Here is a 17,896-nt window from a genome sequence, read left to right on the forward strand (position 1 = left end):
ATATTCTTAAATATGTCGCGTGCCCTTGGTGCCTTGCAGTTGGGCCTAGACTAATGGGGAAGAGAGCACTTCGCCTGTTGTGCCACTAGCCATTTTATTAGTTGCATCTTGCTGTATCTCACTTTTAAAGGAATAATTTGCAGCCCACGAATCCCTCTGTGGTGAAGAGAGTTCTTTCCAGTATTTATTTTCTTCTAAAATGCAGTCAGTATGGGGGATTACTACAGAGGAACGTGGAGACCCTTAGTCTTTCATACTTGCTACCGTTACGTTGGGACAGTGTAGGCAAAGGAGCAGCCTGAGGATGAAGAAGGAAAAAAAGCAAAAAGTGGTAGAAGCTGTAGCAACAATATTCCTGAATCTGCAGGAAATCATCTAATTCCTAGTTAATATAAAGCACTCCTAAAATTAGCAGAGCTTTTGAAATCAGTTTCTTTGTTTCGGAAGTAAGCAGTGCAGCCCCAAGGCAAGGAGTGGTGTGAATTTACTGGGATACTGCTACAGAAAGGTCCCTGTAGATAGAAGACAGTAACCTCACCTCTTTGGCTCAAGAGCTGTGAACCAAATCACACGTTGTTGGAGGGTACGCTGCAGGACGTGGGGAAATTATGGGAGAAAGCTTTTATAAGCTTATTCTGTTTGATTTATTCTGAAAATTCATAAATGAGATATTGCTATTAATAGTGTGTATGTTATACTGTTCAGTGTTCTGAGTAAGAGCTGAGGCTCAAGTTCTACTGCACTTCTTTCAAGGTCCATATAGTAAACTCTTTCTGGATATCTTCTTGTATCATAAGTTTTAGAATCTGTAACAGTTGGACTTCTTTAGCTAAAAACATTGCCTGAGGCTTTAAGGGTGCTTTGGGCACAGAACCCCCAGATCATGGGTAGGTGGAATACCAGGAAATCGTGTTTTATGGTTTTGGGTGACTGCTGCTTATTCTCTTGCCTTTCCTATCTCCCCACCATCCTAGACCTTCCCTTGAACTTGCTCTAGCCAATTATATGAAATTAGACTTTATTGGAATGCCCACGTCAGGCAGCGGTGAAGTCTCCCACACATACTTTCTCCAGAAGCTAAGAGGCTGCTGTTGACATCTAAGTGTATTGCTGAGTTACTTTAAAAACTACTTCCGTACTGGGTCATGGGAAAGGTTTTCAACGCAGTATTTTACCCTCATGCATCTATAACTCTAGCAGCAGCAGTACTTCTGCAGCTTTTTCAATAAAGAAATAAATCTCACAGTCATTTTTCCTGGGCTCTGCACACCAGTTCCATGAATTAAAATACACAAAGAGTGTACAGCATAAGAGGGGTGGTTGTGTACCTACCAGTTACCATGGAAATAATTAAGGGCATGCTTAGACTAGTGGACTCAGCAGAGACTTGGGGTTGTTCAGCCTGGAGAAGAGAAGGCTCTGAGGAGACCTTATAGCAGCCTTCCAGTACCTGACGGGGGCCTACGGGAAGGATGGGGAGGGACTCTTTATCAGGGAGTGTAATGATAGGACGAGGGATAATGGTTTCAAACTGAAAGAGGGTAGATTTAGATTGGATATCAGGAAGAAATTCTTTACTGTGAGGGTGATGAGGCACTGGAACAGGTTGCCCAGGGAACTTGTTGATGCCCCATCCCTGAAGGTGTTCAAGGCCAGGCTGGATGGGGCTTTGAGCAGCCTGGTCTAGTGGGAGGTGTCCCTGCCCATGGCAGGGGGGGTTAGAACTAGGTGATCTTTACGGTCCCTTCCAACCCGAACCATTCTATGATTCTATGATTAGTGTCCCCCGTCTTCTTGTCTCTCTCTCTGTCCCTTGCGGCATGGTTTCTGCAGGAACAGCAGCTGGCTGTGGGGTTCAAGGGGAGCCCCCCACATCCCTGCTTTGCTTGGCAGCCCCTGGAAATCTGGGTGGGCTGTAGTGACAAGAACGCCTGAGTATTTCTGGCTGTTTTCGGACCTTTGTTTACTTCAGTGGGTGTTTTTTTTTTCTCCTTCCACCACAAGCACCAAAAAGATCTGGTCACCCATCTTGCTTGCCTCTCACGCAGTTTGCCAGCCTTGTCCCAGTCTCGTGCAGCAGAACCTGAGGGTCATTTATTCTACCCCCATGGTTATACCTGTTGAGGACTAGCCATGCTGGAGGCAGTGCAAGGATGGGAGGCATCAACACCCTGCAGAGCTGTAGCTGACTCCTCGCGGCCGCCGGCAGACACTGGGTGGGAGAGATTACAGGGCAGGCTTGTCTGATTTTCCACCAGGAGTATGGACTCCCTGTGGCAGACCCTTGAGCCACTGGCATGTCTAAGAAAGACATTTTGAACAAAATCCACAGCTCGTGTGAATTGGTATAGTATCCTTAGCAGGTACAGAGCATTATCGTTTTATAGTTTGGAAAAACTATACTGTAGTATCAGTCCATTTTATCTCTCTCCTGTCTTGCGCTATTGGTGCCAGCAAAGCTGAGAAATGAGGTAAAGCAAAAGATATGTTCTGGCTCAATTGTTCACAAAGTGTATCTTTTATTGTGGCTATATACCTGCACTCCTTCATGGACTTGGCTCTGGAGGAGAGTATGCTTTAGTGGTACAGACTCTTCTGCATAGTTCTGCCAAAAGATGGTTGCTTTTGGCCTTCTCCTTTTGACTAGACCCGTTTCTTCCTTCTCCTACGTTGTTTGTCTTTTCTTAAGCTTTTTCTTGCTTCTTTTCCTCACTTTTACAGCTCTCCTAGATATATTTCCCTCCACAGCCACTCTTCCTATCTAGCAATCTGTCCATTTTCTCTTTTTGCCCGAATGGACATACATTTCTTTCCTTTCACTTGACGCCCCATTGTTGCCAGCGTCCCATGCAACTCTTGGGTCTCTGTTACTGCAGTCTCAGTGCTGTGAACTCCTCTCTCTGCCAAGCCACCGCTGCTCTCCCTTTACACCAGCTGCATGTTGGATGGATCTCAGATCACCCTGTTCTCATCTAAATAGTGCCTGATCTCACTCTCCATTTTCACCCTTTTTTTTTCCTCCTTAGCTTTTGCTTAGAGCCACTGACTCTGTCACCCTCCTTCCTCACTACTCTCTGGCCCTCCTTCACCCTGCTTTTCTCTCTGACTTGCCAGCCAAATTTCCTTGCCTGTGCTCATCCATCATCTTCCCCACCTATCTCTCAGTCCCAGTTTTCCTCTCTTTCTTACTCTTCTGTTTCCTTACTTTTGTTCCCCTTTTCATAGGATTACGCCTTTCCCATTTCAGAAGGCAGTAAAAAGCATCTCTCAGACATGAAGTTTTTTCCTAGATCGTGGCAAGTCCCTGCTTCAAAGAGTAGAGATACTAGAGCTTCTCAAAGAAAAAGGATGCCAAGACCTTTTAACTTGGGCAGTGAAACGTACTTTTCTTTGGCTTTATTTTCAGCAACGTGTGCATCGTTTTAATGGAGATAGATACCCAAAATGACATTTAGCAAGAGGCTGCATTTTTTAAACAGTTGAAAGTGGCTCTGGAAAGGGGGATGTGCCAGACAGCTGTAATAAGCAGCACTGCTGCCGGCCTCACCTCTGGTACTTACCATCAGGAAATGCCATTACAGTCCTCCAAATCCTTTTTCTCAATGTGTTGGCAAATATGTAGTCTTGGGATGATTAAATGTGATTCTGCAAATTTTACAAAGCTCCCAGCAGAGTCAGTTGCCCGAGGAGGAGGATGCGTGAGCAGTGAACTGCTGCCGGCCTTGGTGGCTTGTAAGAGTCAGTTGGGGAGTGAGCGCCCCACTTTGGAGTTGGACATTGTTTGGGAGTCCCTTGATGGTAGGACTGCATGTGTGGGTGTACATATAAATATTTATTTATTTATTTATTTAATATATATATATCTCCTAATCATCCTTGCTCCAAGACTAGTTCTATATATGTAAATAACAAAAAATAAAAGAAACCTCACAAATTACAGGAGCCTGTATCACCGTAGCCGTCCCATTTTATAGAAGGGTCAGACCGGGATGCTGATATCCAGAAGAGGGTTGGCAATACTGAAAAAAAAAATCACAATTCAGCATTCACAATGTTGAAATTGATTTTTGGATTTTTAATGGATAAACTCCGTCAACCTTGGATTGTACAAGGTCTGTCTATCTGTCATGTTGTACTTTTTCTGAGATCGTAAAAGGAAGACATGATCCCCAGTGAGTTAATAAGAATAATTCTTTCATGCCGGGGGAAAAAAAGTGAAAAGAAAAATGAGCTGCCTAAGATTTGCATGTGACATTTAAAGTCTAAATCTGAGTTTGACTGAGTAATTTATCTTTAGGTATTTGCAGGAGGGAGAGTAGGAGAATATGAATGAGTGCATCTCAGTTATGTTTGAGCTTTCTGATAGATGAAGAGAATTTTTGGTGACTCCATCTGGCTGGAAGGTCTATCTGTGTGATCTCTTCTCCAGCAGATGGAAGATAACACTAGGAGGAGTCCTTTGATTATCAAAGCATGGGAATTACTCCAGTGCAGTATCACCCTGAGACACCACTTTCTTTCAGAGTGACAGGTGATGTTTCTGGGATGTTAGAGAGAGATGATTTCCCCCTGCTGCACTGAACATGTGTACACCAGATTTTCTTTGGCAATATTAAACCTATCCACCTTCTGTATCTGTTGCTGGTGAGGAGAGAAATGAAAATACAGAGTATCCGTGTAGAGAACATAGCAAGTACAAAGGGATCAAAGGAAAAGGATGTGTTTATCAACTTCATTAATATTTCTTTTACAATCTGCTTGGATTCTTGGAGTTGTTATGAACTACTTTTTGAAACATGTAAAAGATGATTAGGCTGACATTACCTGAAGTCATCCCTGAATGTAGAGGTCCTTTTTCAAAGAGCATAGCAATTTTTATTTCCCCTACTGTTGGCTTTGTGCTTGCACACGTTTGCAGTATCCCATTGAGCAACCTCACATTTCTGTCAAGACTTCCTTTTGCAACATGCAGCGTTGCATGTGAATCTACCAGCAGTCCTACATCCAGACCTTCCTTTAATTTCTAGGAATAAGATTCGGCTTATTCTTGTGAGTATGAGAAGTTAACTAGTGGAGCCAACATCAGCCTTCTGTGAATTACCTACTCCTTTGGCATGGTACCTGTTGTGTAACCATCAGAAAGCAGCTACGCGTGCCAGTCCTCGCTCGGAGGGAGAACAAGAAAGGACCATGCAGCCATGGACATCGTGGTTCAGCGAGGTTTCCTCTGGAGTCTGGGGAAATGTGGGCCAGGGTAGACAGTCTCTACCCTTTTCTGCACTGGAGCATGTTCTAGTCCATAGGAGGAGGATCCACCTGCCACATGGCACTTTTGGGGGATTGCTGCGTTTCCAACAGGCGAGACTGGAGCAATGTGTGTATTCTTTAGCTCGTGCTTGTTTCTCATCTGCTTTTCCCCACAGTTGCACATCACATAGAGTCACTCGAAATACAGCTGTTTTCACCAGCTGTTTGCTGGTGAAAAGGCTGAAAGGAATGTCCTGTCCGGAGTGGCTAAGGACTTTAGGCTTGTCTGGTTTGGAGAAAAGGAGGCTCAGGGGCGACCTCATTTCTTTACATTTCTTTACAGAGGGGTTGGTCAAACACTGGAACAGGCTTCCTAGAGAGGTGATTGATGCCCCAAGCTTGTCAGTGATTAAGACATTTGGACAATGCCCTTAATAACATGTTTTAACTTGGGGTCAACCCTGAAGTGGTCAGGCAGTTGGACTAGATGATTGTTGTAGGTCCTTTCCAACTGAACTAATATTTTACAGCCTAGACATTGGCTGTGCAGTGGAATTCACCTGTGCTAATGAAACACAGAAGATCATGAGATTAACAAAAGCCGCCGCGCATCTGAGAGCACATTTGCCTCGGTCACCACTCGCCTTGCTCTGGAGGAGGTTAGGAGAAAGTCATTTGAGCCCTTTCTTACATGCAGACTGTGCCTTTCCCAGTTTATCCATGCTTATCGTTGCAGATCAGGATAGAGGGTTAGTGGTCTAAGTCACACCTCCGTCCAAATTCATCAAGATGGGTAGACGTCATCTTTGTTTATAAGAAATACTTATGGTAGGGTGTCTCACTGTCTATCCATATGGGTCGTTTTGTATGAACCTGCCCCTTTTACCACATAACTACTGCAGCTTCGCCTGTCACATTAACTTATGTTTGTACAAGCAGTTAGTGCTTTGTTCTTCAGAAACTAGGGTCAGATGAGGAATAGTCAGGTTTTGGGCAGGGTTTCTAAAGTGAGATGAAGAATTACTTTCTGTGGAGCTTCCCTGCATAGTTCACAGGTACATAGAACCATAGAATGCTTTGGGTTGGAAGGGACCTGAAAGATCATCTGGTTCCAACCCCTCTGGCATGGGCAGGGACACCTCCCACTAGACCAGGTTGCTCGAAGCCCCATCCAATGTGGCCTTGAACACTTCCAGGGAAGTGTGTCTTTCTGTCTGTCCTATCATCGCCTGTTTCATTTCACCTCTTGCTCAATCCTGGTTTTCAACATGAAATTCTTAATCATAGCTCATATCATATCTTCAGGAAATGCCATTATAGTAATCTCACTGTTGGTGTTTTTGCTGTCTTTTGGTGCTCGCCAGCACGAAACAATACGGAGAGGACACTGTAAACATCTGAGGTTCCAAATGTCAAACCTCAAGGTCCTGTTACAAAGAAGTTAGGAGAATAGCTGGGTTACTCTACAAGCTTTGAATAAAGTGAACATGTTTACTGCTTCTGAAATATTGTCTTTGTTTTAATTTAATATTTATAAAACTTTTCCTGCCTTAAGTAACTTTTGTAAACTTAGTTTTCTATTAATACCCTATCATGGCTGTTAGTAATTGGCATGTGATTAACACATTTAATGGAGTTTCAGTCTTGAATGTGATTCCTTTGGCACTCTTTCTGATTTTTTCTCTTTGCTATTCATGTTGGCCACCTGAGACACTTTCTGATTTTTTTTTGGCATAGCATTAATTTTGATTTCATAGTTGATAGCATTATTATTTTATCAAATAACTGGATAAATTGTTATAGCAAGACTGCAGCAGCAGCCAAAGCACTGGTGCTTTCTAATGGTGCACTTTACCTCTGCTCTATTATCACTGCCCATTTCATTATTTGCAAGTTGATTACAGCTGCATTTCTCAAGGGCTATGAAATATTCAGCAGCCCGGACTAGCCTGGGGAGAATCGCGGTCTTTGCAGCCGAACACCTGCCCTCAAAGGCAAAAAGGAACCAAAAAGTTCTTGCGTTTTAGAACTGATGGGGAAATTCCTTCTCGGCTTTAGCTTTCCCACAACGCTGGCCTAGAGGTGCACGGTAATTCAAAAATGCCACTTTACTTATGCGTTTCATTGGATGGGGGGAAGAATAAGAATAAAAATAAATATACAACTAATGCATTTCTGCTACACTTGCCTGGCTGCAGCAAAGAAGGCAAGAAATGTTGGTATAATTGGTTGCCTGTGTGTCAGTGTGAAGCAATTGGCATTCTGGGTGGAGTTGTGAAAAGAGCTCTCCGTTAAGGGCGAAAATTAACACTACCGGTTATGTTCTCACACTTTCTCTCTGGAGGACTAGCCAGCAATGATTGACTGAAATCTGCAATATTTTACCAAGTAGGAAACAGATAAGATTTTTATAAACAGGATACTTCATCATTAAAGTAAAGAAACAATTGCTTTGACCTTGACACTGAATGAGTAAGGCCAGCATTGTGATAATTGAGAATGTAGCTAAGCAACAGTTCTCCAGGAGCTTGCACTGCTTTATTTTTAGTAGACTACACCAGTAAGGGAGGAGGGGGGGGGGGTGTGTGTGAATGAGCAAAGCAACTGGTTAATGCTTACAAAAAAGAAATTATTTCTGTCTTTGTGCAAAAAGTTTGAGTTGTAATATGCGCTTATACCGATTTTAATTTCGGTTTATGTCAAAAGAAAGTAATTGAATCAGTATATCCTTCTGTGGTCTGAGCCGGCAGATAGCCTGACAGTATTCCTGATTTCTTAAGCTGCTTTAGAGACTTGAGTCTCTTCTGAAAATTAATGGTGTAGAAGAAATGGCATATTCCTTCAGAATTACCATATTTTATATCTATTTCTGCTTACTTTGGCAGTAATTAGGTTTCCTAATTTTACTGGTTAGCAGTGTACAGCCTAATTTATTTGACAAGTTGGACAGTAATTTTAACTAAATTAATTTGGAAAGTCCTTTAAATAAGTTCTTGCAACCATTTTCTGTAGATATGCTCTAACTTTGGTTTAAACTAGTCTTACAATAGTATAGGAGGCCTGTTCCCTACAAAGTTAATGATGTAAGACCCTCTAAATCTGAAATAAACATTCAGGTAAAGGAAAGTACTTTGTCCTAGCTAAGTCAATTTACAAACCAAGTTAGTTTAATTTTTCACTTGGGCAATCTTAAAAAAAAAAAAGTCAGTCTGAGAAATTCAACATTTTTATTATGTAGGCATTGCAGGATTGATTGCAATCACATGGCCACTTCGTTATCCCATAACCAAAAGTATATGTTGGAAGGCTGGTGCTAACGGAAAGTTTGCAACCTCGTTACCTCTCTCTCTCATCGCTGACTTGGATGCTCTTTCTTTAGATACCAAACCAATACAATTACTAAGTAACAATGAGTTTCGGCTCATAAAACTTGAGCAGTTGCAGAAATCTCTCTAAAGCTACTGTCACTGCACGGGTATAAAGTACCCTAACTTAACATACAGGAGCCTTTAATTCTGATTTGATCTATGAAATCCATATTATGGCAACATTACATAGGTTGAGAATAAAAATGCCCTAATTCTCAGCCTAACTTCTTTATCAGATCTTTGAAAGTCAGAAGATAGTAAACAGACAAAAATAATAGAAAGACGTTTAAAAACGGTATTAGTTACTCTCAAGTCTTTTAAATACAGGAAGGAAACCTTTTTCTGAAGTACTTTTCTCTGGATATGATTTTAAATTTGAAGAAACACTAGATAATGTATATTGTCTGTTATATTCTCATAGTGTGGCATCATTGAATTCAGAATTGTGAATTCTTCTTTCTTTTTTTTTTTTTTTTTTTTCCTAGGAGGAAACGTTTGTCAATACTGTATATCACTTGAACATCAGTCTCTCCAGAGACTCCAAGGTAATTATTTATGCAACTGCTTTTTGTTTCCTGTTGTGGTCAGCTTGGCTTTAGTTCAGTTTTGTGAAGACCCCTGTAATTTATGAAAATGCCAGTGCTAAGCAATTAAACTGGGTAGCAGTAGTGTTACAAGTAGCTTTTACAGAAGCTGTTGTTTACAGCTTCATGATCCATGATGTACTGTGTGAGGTGCCTCTGTGTGTGTGTATGTGTCTAAAATAAAGACGTGATAAATTTTGAAAATGCAGTTGTTGTTCTCATGTCCTAAAAAGCAGCAGTACCAGTGCCAGCTGAAAGGTGAAGTCAGCCGAATATGGGTTTGTGTGTGGTCATTCAGAAAGCCTTTCCTTACCCATCAGCATCCCAGTCTTCTAGCTGGTTGTCTTCCTGGAGCTGTGTGAGAGGCACCACGTGCTCTGCTCTGCAGCGCTGGCACAGGCTTCCTTGATGGGAATTTTGGTCGGTGGGTCTGTTTTGGTCAAGCAGAGCAATGACTGCCTCACTGGAAATTGCTGTCTTTGCTCACTTTGCCAAGTTCTTAAAAGACGGTTCCGCTCTTGCAATTTCTGTAGATGCTGCAGATCTATACATCGCATTTGCTTGTTTCAAAGCCTGTTTTGAAAGCATAGCGAATGAGGTCTCCATTGGTATGGACAGAAAATAAATAACAAAACAGACAGCTGGTGGTTCATATTTCACGTTCAAATTACAAAGCTATCCCACTGCGGAGGGTACGGGAAAGCATACTGTGGTTAGGAAGTTAGTCCAGGCATGCAGACTGCAAGTCGTATCGGGTACCTCTGCATGGAGACCGGTGAGATCCAGTCTTCAGTACGTAGGCTGGTACTGCTTGCATTCATTTCGGTCTGAAGAGATTTGAGGAACATCAAGTTTATATTGAGTTGCCACTTAAATAATTAACATCTCCCAACACCTGGCAGATGTGAATTTTCAAACACTGCAGTTCTTTTCTGTTCCAAGGATCCCAGCCCTTGCTGGGTGGCTGTTTCTAATAAGTGATGATATGGTACTGGACCGGATTTGGTTGTATGTAATGCACTCAATTTGTGGCTGAGTTGAGAAATACTGGGAAGATTCCAAGCCCCTTCCTTAGCGCAGATAAAGCTTTGAAACTTTCTATGGAATCAGTACTTCGCGAATGCATACCATCTTTACATACGATGTGTTGCTAAGACAAGTGAAGAAGCTCGAAGGTCACCACATTGTACTAGCTGACCTGGTCCATGTTCCTAGTTTTTCCTAAAGGAAAGTTGGTTTGCTCAGACAAGCTTACTGGTTTAACTTTGCTTTTGCAGAAGCTGAGAGCACACCTCTGGTAACATACTCAGTTACCATAACTCGTCTGACCAGTTACCTCCTAAACTACAGTGACTGGTTGTACCAGTTTGTGTGAATATACTCCAAGTCCCTCTCTCAGTCTCTTTTTGGTATCTGTACATAGTACAAGAGATACTTCAAGCCCAAATCTTGAGCCCATGAGAAGTGCATAAATATAACTGACATATGATTGATGGAAACATTGCTTCTTGGTAGTATTTATCTTTAAAATGAATCTAGAAATCAATAAGCTTTACCAGACCCTTTAAAGATAGAATTAATGTAAAATCAATTTAATACCACACATGCTTATGAAGTCTTACCTTGTGGAAACCAGAGGATTATGATAGTTGTCTTTAAATCTGTCAAAGATGAAGCGGTTTAGTTCTGAACTCTCATTCTCTGTAAGAGATACTCAGATCTGGAAATGAAACACCTCTGAAAGGTGAGAGTTTTTTCACTCTCTTCCTTGTTGAATAGCTCATCATTTTGGAAATTTTGTTTGCAATAAGAGTGTGTTGATGACTCTGCTGCATGTTTAAAGGACCTGGATAATGTGAATTCTTGCACAGGAAATCAGAATTTATGAACTGCTTATCATGCCATGTAATCCTCCATCAGCATTAGGCAGCCACACGGTGCTGAGTACAGCTGAAGGTCCAGTGAATTTTCCTTCCAGTTCAAAAAAGTTGGGAATCTCAGAGCTGGAAAAAAAAAAAAGGGAAAAAAAAAGAAAAAAAAAAAAAGGAAAACAAAAAAAAAAGATGGTTTTATGGGGGTTTTTAGGGTCTTTTAAAAATCTGGATTTACTTCTCTGATCCCATTTATGGTACAACCCAGAAACAGTTATTTGGCCTTGAGTGAGGCTGGAAGGTGAAGACAGGATGCTTTCAACCAGCCTTTGTGGAGGAGAAATAGTAGTAAATAGACTTTAGCCTGGCAGGGTGGGATTTTTAACCATGTTAAAAAATGACCAAGCTCCCCGTGGATCACCTTACAGCTCTGGTTCAGAGAGTGGCTGAAAGAAATACTTTCAGATGGAGGTGGGGAAGGCAAGTGTGGCCAGTGACAATGGAGGTGGGTGGACTGAGGACTTCTTTCAGCCAGCCAGGCTGCCGAGGGTCTCTCAGTGTGGAACCACATCTCCAGGTGCTGCATGAATACAATGGTCTGGGTATTTCACTGAGGGCTTCCTCCCCTGCGGTTGGTATGGCTCTGGCACATCAAGGGCAAAAGGTTAAGGCCAGTCTCAGTTTTAGGAAGCATAATTATTCGATTAAATAGCATAAAATGCGTAAGAAAGCGTGGGTCAAGTACTCGTTGGTGAAGTGTCCAAGGTGAAGTGTTCCTGTCCCCCAAGGGTTAGCAGAAATACCTGTTTGTGCAGTCGCTTTGTTACATGTGGAGGAAGGCGGTTTCCTGTGGTAGGTGTTGTGGGGCCAGGGACCTGTGAGGGGTGAAGTGCAGGGCCAGGGTCTCTTGTGTGGGTCTCTGTAAGACGATGGCTGAGGTGTTTGCAGGCTCTCCCCTGCAAACCTGCGTCTTCTGCAGGACACGCAGGCCTGGTGTGACACGTATGGTGGTCGTGGCTGGGCTTCGCAGTGGTCCACCATGTTCCCTGTGTCTCTGCTCTGGGTTGTCTGGCGTGGTGTCTGGGCATCTCAGTGGTCTGCCATGTTCCCTGTGTCCTTGCTCTGGGTTGTCTGGCCTGGTGTTGGCATGGTGGGGGTACAAGGCATGTGGCAGAACGAAAGGGTGCGAGCCGATGAGCCAGGTGCTGGTAGGAGAGGGCTTGCTGGCATCTGGGTGCTCACCAAGAACGGGGCAGCACCGTCAGCAGCCTGGACATACTGGCTGCTGGAAAGGTATTGAGAAGAGGTGAGGAGGTGCTTCTCTCGGAGCTGTGGGGGCACATGGATCATGTGGTTTGGTGCTTAAAATTAACAGCTTGCCTATGTGGGGAGTTACTGAGGGAGAGCTGCTCTGCTTTCAATTTCCATCCTACCTGTTTCCTTAATAACCTTCGCCGGCAGACAGTCTCCTGCCTAGGAGGAGGAGTATATTCAGCATAAATACAGAACCATACAAGCCTGAGCCTTCTCCTTTTTGCTTGTGTGGGTTTGGGGGTGGGTTGGTTGGGTTTTTTTTTTTTTGTTGCATGGGGTTTTGTTTCTTGTTTTTCTGGAAAGCCCCCTCTCCTTGTCTTTAGCATTTCACTTTCTTTGAGTCGATAAAAGCATTTTCTATCTGTGTTGACGCTAATGGGCTCCACCATGTTGGCTAGTGTACGCCTGAAGACATCTCTTATCTCCACTGCTGTCGGTGGTAGCTTCTGCACGTCTGTAGGTTTCCTTCCCCGAGACGTCAGGTTTTCCCTCTGCTGTCTTTCGCTTGCCCTTCCAGATGGCCGGCTCTCCTGCAGGAGTGAGCACCCTCGGGCAAGGGCACTCAGCTGCAGCTCCTCAGTCTGAAAGGGTCATAAATACATGAAGTTTGTGCTTTTCATTACACTGAACGTAACAGGAGGAGCCACCTTGTCAGCATGCTCCCAAGGGGAGGATCTGCACTAAAAGGTCTGCGTAACAGCAGCGGGGGGGGGGGGGGGGAGGGGGGCAAAAAAAAGCCCTTTGAGAGCAGTGTCCCTGGGCTGGATGTTGGCGGCTCGGAGTCGGGGATCTCGGAGGTCATTCGTGGGCCTGACTTGCAGCTCACCGTCTTGCCTTTACCTCTTCGTTTTCTTCCTCCTTTGCTGTTTGCGTGGCCGCGCTGCTGATCCTGGACGCCTGTGGCTGTTGTGAGGGCTGCTGGCAGCGAGCACCGGCGGCTTGTCCCTTGTTCCAAAATAACCCAGCCACCTCCTCACGGGTTTCTAGCATGAGGTCGATGTTTGCGAGGAACGTGGTGGGATGGTGGTGGTTTTGCGGAGGTGAGGATCCGTGAGGTTTTGGCCTTGGTGAGCGGGGAAGGGAGGTGGCACCAACCATCAGCAGAGGCTGAATGCTGCTGCCTGGCACAATGTAGGCTTTCCTGATGCTGGAGGACACGGAGGTGGAAGGAAGGAGGTGTAGGAGTTGCACTTGTGCAGGTCCACCTTCAGTCAGGCGCAGAAAGCGAGCAAGCAGTGATTCTTGCCCATGCTGCTCGCCCTATGGCATGTTTAACAAAACCCACCCTTCTCAGATGTAATGGAAAGGAATTAAAGAAACAGCTCGCAACAGGAGTTAAGTTCATTTTGTGTAGACCCGTCTCGTAGAAGTGGAGCGATTCAAACACTCCTGTGGCAGGTTTGCATCTGCAGGGCTACAGTGGCAGATGTCAGACCCACAAACCGCGCTGACAGCAAAAATACGGTGCAGGAGTGACTAAGGTGATTATGGAGCTGCATGAATGATTAATTTACTCTGCTTTTGTTTCATTTTTGATCCCAGGCCTTGTGCAAAAAAAAAAAAAGAAAAAAAGGCAATTTTGGAAGAAGATTTTTTTTAAAATGAAAAATAAGGCAGTTGTAATAACAGCTTTACTATGCAGATGTGCACCGAAACTACTCCAAGAGGAACAGAGTAGAAAATCAGTTGCTACTGTATCTCTGTAACATGAATATTTGAAATTTGTAGAGAAGTATTCACCAAATACTTTGCGATCAGAATATCTGTTCACATTTTAAGAGGACAATATTATTATTCTTCAAATAGGATATGCAGTGACATAGTAGTAGTGCTTTCTTAATAACCTTCCTTTAAGCTCAGTTTAGAAAGCATTTGTTTTGTTATTAAAATTACTCCACATATTTGAGACAGACTTCAGCTGATCAACTACATAACACGTGCTAGACACGTATTGATTTTTTTGTCTTAGGCCAGCGTTTCCCCTGGGCACCATATTATTTATTCATAAAGCAGAAATGATGTCTGACAGGCAGTTAGAGGGGTGTAGAGCTGTAGCCCAGAAACAATGTGAAAAGCTTTGCCAGGACCCCAAGAAATCAATGTGCTGATGCTAAAGAGCGGCCTCTTAATTCTGAGCACACGTTCTTGCAACCGTTCAGTGTGGAAAAGGAAATTTAAATAACAAATAGTTACTATTAAAACTGCAGGCCTAAATTTTCATTCATCGTTATTCCAATTATCTGAGGCAAGGTGGAAATAGGCAGAGAAGGCAGCTAGCCAAGCCCAGACACCTCTCAGCCATAAAGCAGGCTTGCTGCTTTAGCCCTAATTTGTACATTTGTATCTAGATTTCTGTTGGAAGTAAGACATTTTTATCAATAAAGATTTTAAACCTGAGTGTTATTCAGAGAGCCAGATATTCCTAAAACGCGCATGATTCATAACCGCTTACTCTAATTGAGTGTTAGACTGATGTCTGTACAGCAGGTTAAAATAATAAATAGATGGTATTTTTAGACTGTGAGTTGAAATATTTTGATAAGGTAGTCATTGTGATAGACCTGTTTGAAAAGAACTAGGCAGAAGATGATCTGCTCTGGTTTTGTTAATTCAAAATTAGATCACAGCATACTATCAAGTAGTATTTGCTGGTAGAAGATACATTTTATTTCCAAAAATGTTTTGTCTAATGAGAAAAAAAAAAATTGAACTCACAGGTGGTATTAGGAAAATTTTTATCTGACCTTATACTTCTCTCAACAAGATAAGTAATTTTAATTATTGAAGTATTATATTTGAAATGAGTAGACCTCTGAATATCTTGTCAAATCAGGCCACTATGGAATTCACTTCTTGTTATTTAAAACACAGATAATGCAGTCAAAAAAAAATAGCACGTCATCATGTAATTAAGTATTTCATCTTAATGTATAAACACAAGGGAGCTGAACTAAATTTGTTCTGGCATTTCTCGACTTTCTAGTATTTGACTTTGAACCTGAATGTTCTTTGATATATAGGGTTGGGAATTTCAAAATTTGCTTTGCATATTTTAAGGGGGGAGGGGAAGTCTATGAAAAGAATTCATTTCTACTCTATTGATGTGAAAGTTACTGCCTTTCTCTTGGTTAATAAGATGATCGTGTTATTTACAGTGAAACCAGGGCACATGTTAACCTTCTGAAGCTAAGAAGTTAACATGTATTCCTTAAATTGGTCTGCAGAACACCTTATAGTTGTTTTCCCCAGGGGAGGCTTTGACCTCTTCAATCACGAAACATCACAATAAATGCAATTTTAAATCACTCAACTGGGACAGCATAATCTGCGTCCATCCAGAATAAGTAAGAGTGCCTGAAGCATGCACACATCTTTTTATTATTTTTTTTTTACCCAGGAAGTGGTCTTTAAAAAGAAGAGGAAAATATGATACCTCATTGGTATCTTCTAGGAAATCAAATGTATGAACCTTCACATTTAGTGTTCTGACATATGACGACGGCATTGGGGAAGCACTACAGTGTTTTCATATGCCTGTCTTTCATGGATTTGAAAATCTAATTTCATTTGACTCAGTCTGAAGAAAGTGTAGGAAAAAATGACATTTTCCTGGGCTATTGTACATGTTGCAATAGGCATATTTTTTGTGGTTGCTATCTGATGAGAACATGAAGTCATGAAAAGACTTCATTTCTCAAAAAAGGATGTATTTTGATTTGCTCTTGCCAATAGTTTTAGATGCTGCTGTTAACTTGCAAGAGTTACCATGTATTTACAAGGAGGTTTTAAATAACAAATTTACTGCAGAGCGTTAAGGATGTCTGTATGTTAAGTAGCGACCCTAAATGTCACTTTTCCAAACTGTTAAACTAGAGCTGTAATAATAACTCTTTTAATCTATTTAGATAACCGGTAGCCGGTCAGTTAGTAAGGTTTCTTTGTCCAAAGCTCAACTGCATCTCTCTGCCTCTCTGAACTCTGTTTTCTTAATGGAGTTCTGTCATTACTGTTGTCAGGAACATAACTCTGTTCTTTTGACAGCAGAAGAATACCCAGCCCCAGATAAAGCACTAAAGTGCGGATACATGCATTTTCCGCTTCAGCAGCCTGGAGTGCTCTTCAGGACACTCAGACAGAGGAGGTCTACACCAGAGCTGGTCACCCGAGGTTTCCTCTAGTCAGGGGAGGGAAGTAGCTATTTTCAGGACATGGCCCATTTAACTTATTTTGGAGGCTTATGTTATTGTACAGTAAGTTGCATCTTGTAAGAGCCTTACAGAATGCTGTGGTGTGAAGGGAGTGTAGGCACCCAGTTGTGGGGTGGAATTCAGCTTCAGGCTGACACACATGTTGAGTTACTTCTGAGCATCTGGGTCCTCATGTGAGCGCAGCATCTCCCTTCGAGTCAGTGGAGGTGTTATCCCTGTAGCTGGGGGAGCCTGGAAAGCAATGCCACTCTCCCTGAGCCAGATCCTGCTCTGTGGGACCGCTCGCTACGGATGACTTAACTGGGCTGGACTGGTTGCAATGTTCTTGTTACCAGGATGCTGGGACTTGGTGTGCTCTTCCAACCCACAGTTACTTAGGACAGTGATACATTAGCAAGCTAGTGTGTTACTTACTGGCTTTCCCTTGGGCGTTGATTTTTATTAGCTTTTACAAGGCACAGTGAAGAGCACTAAGCAAAAAAAATGAAACCCCAGCCATATTTTTTAATGGGCATTTTCATTGTTAAGGTTTATCTGAAAACAGTGCAAGGAAGCAAAAGGAGCTTCCTTAATTTTGTGATGTTGTTGTGTTCCTAAAATTGCTTTCTTCTGGTGCTTTACTGGAACTTTGGATGAAAAGTGATTGATTGGGAAACCACCATTAAAAAGGTCATGTATCGGAAGAAGATATCTGTTGCGTTTTTCTATTTTTACCTTTTTTTTCCCCTTAAACAGTAATTTACCTAATGTCAACATGTCTTTAGTGAAACAACTTGCCTTAGCGAACAAACAGATGTTTTCTGAGGCTTAGTAAGAGGCTGGTAGACACTAGTCCATCTCACGGGTCAGCTGGATAAAAGGCAGTACTGCTGTTGAGACCGTCATCTACTGAAAGGCAAATGTGTTTGAAGACCAGGGTTTGTTACTGAGCTCCAACGGACCCCAGGTACTTCTGTGCTCTGAACTTTGTAAAATGGCTGAGCTAAGGAGATAGCAGGAAAACTGTTATCTGAAATATTTTCTAACAGAATTATATAGCAGGTACATGTGTAAATCAATTTATAAAAGACCAAATTATTTGTGGAACACGGAAGTTTCCAACTGTTGCATACAGATATTTTAGGAGTCATTAGAAGATAGTAACTCCTGAAAACAACCAACTTAGCTAATGATGTCCTGGGCTTAAAAAAAAAAATCAGTTGTGAAGGATGTTGAATAAGGCATGTTTCTTCCTCCAGAGATGTCTGTGGACTGAGAGTTGTTTAGGAGCCAGCCCTAGGGATGCCTGTGGTCATGAAGCAATG

The 17,896-nt window shown here is 42.5% G+C and overlaps 1 protein-coding gene across 3 annotated transcripts in view; it reads left to right on the plus strand.

The window, feature by feature from the left end:
* The window catches only part of PAG1 (phosphoprotein membrane anchor with glycosphingolipid microdomains 1), a 117,052-nt gene that overhangs the window by 18,994 nt on the left and 80,162 nt on the right, over positions 1–17,896 (plus strand). Inside the window, exon 2 of one of the 3 annotated variants that reach the window (XM_054193220.1) lies at positions 9,101–9,160. The exons of 1 other annotated variant lie outside the window; for it this stretch is intronic. The gene's annotated coding sequence lies outside the window, so the exon portion shown is untranslated. Of the gene's footprint in view, positions 1–8,728; positions 9,161–17,896 lie in introns of those variants that run through there. One more of the 3 variants, XM_054193221.1, reaches the window with a different exon arrangement.

This window comes from Rissa tridactyla, chromosome 2 (assembly GCF_028500815.1).
Source record: "Rissa tridactyla isolate bRisTri1 chromosome 2, bRisTri1.patW.cur.20221130, whole genome shotgun sequence".
NCBI classification, from domain to species: Eukaryota; Metazoa; Chordata; class Aves; order Charadriiformes; family Laridae; genus Rissa; species Rissa tridactyla.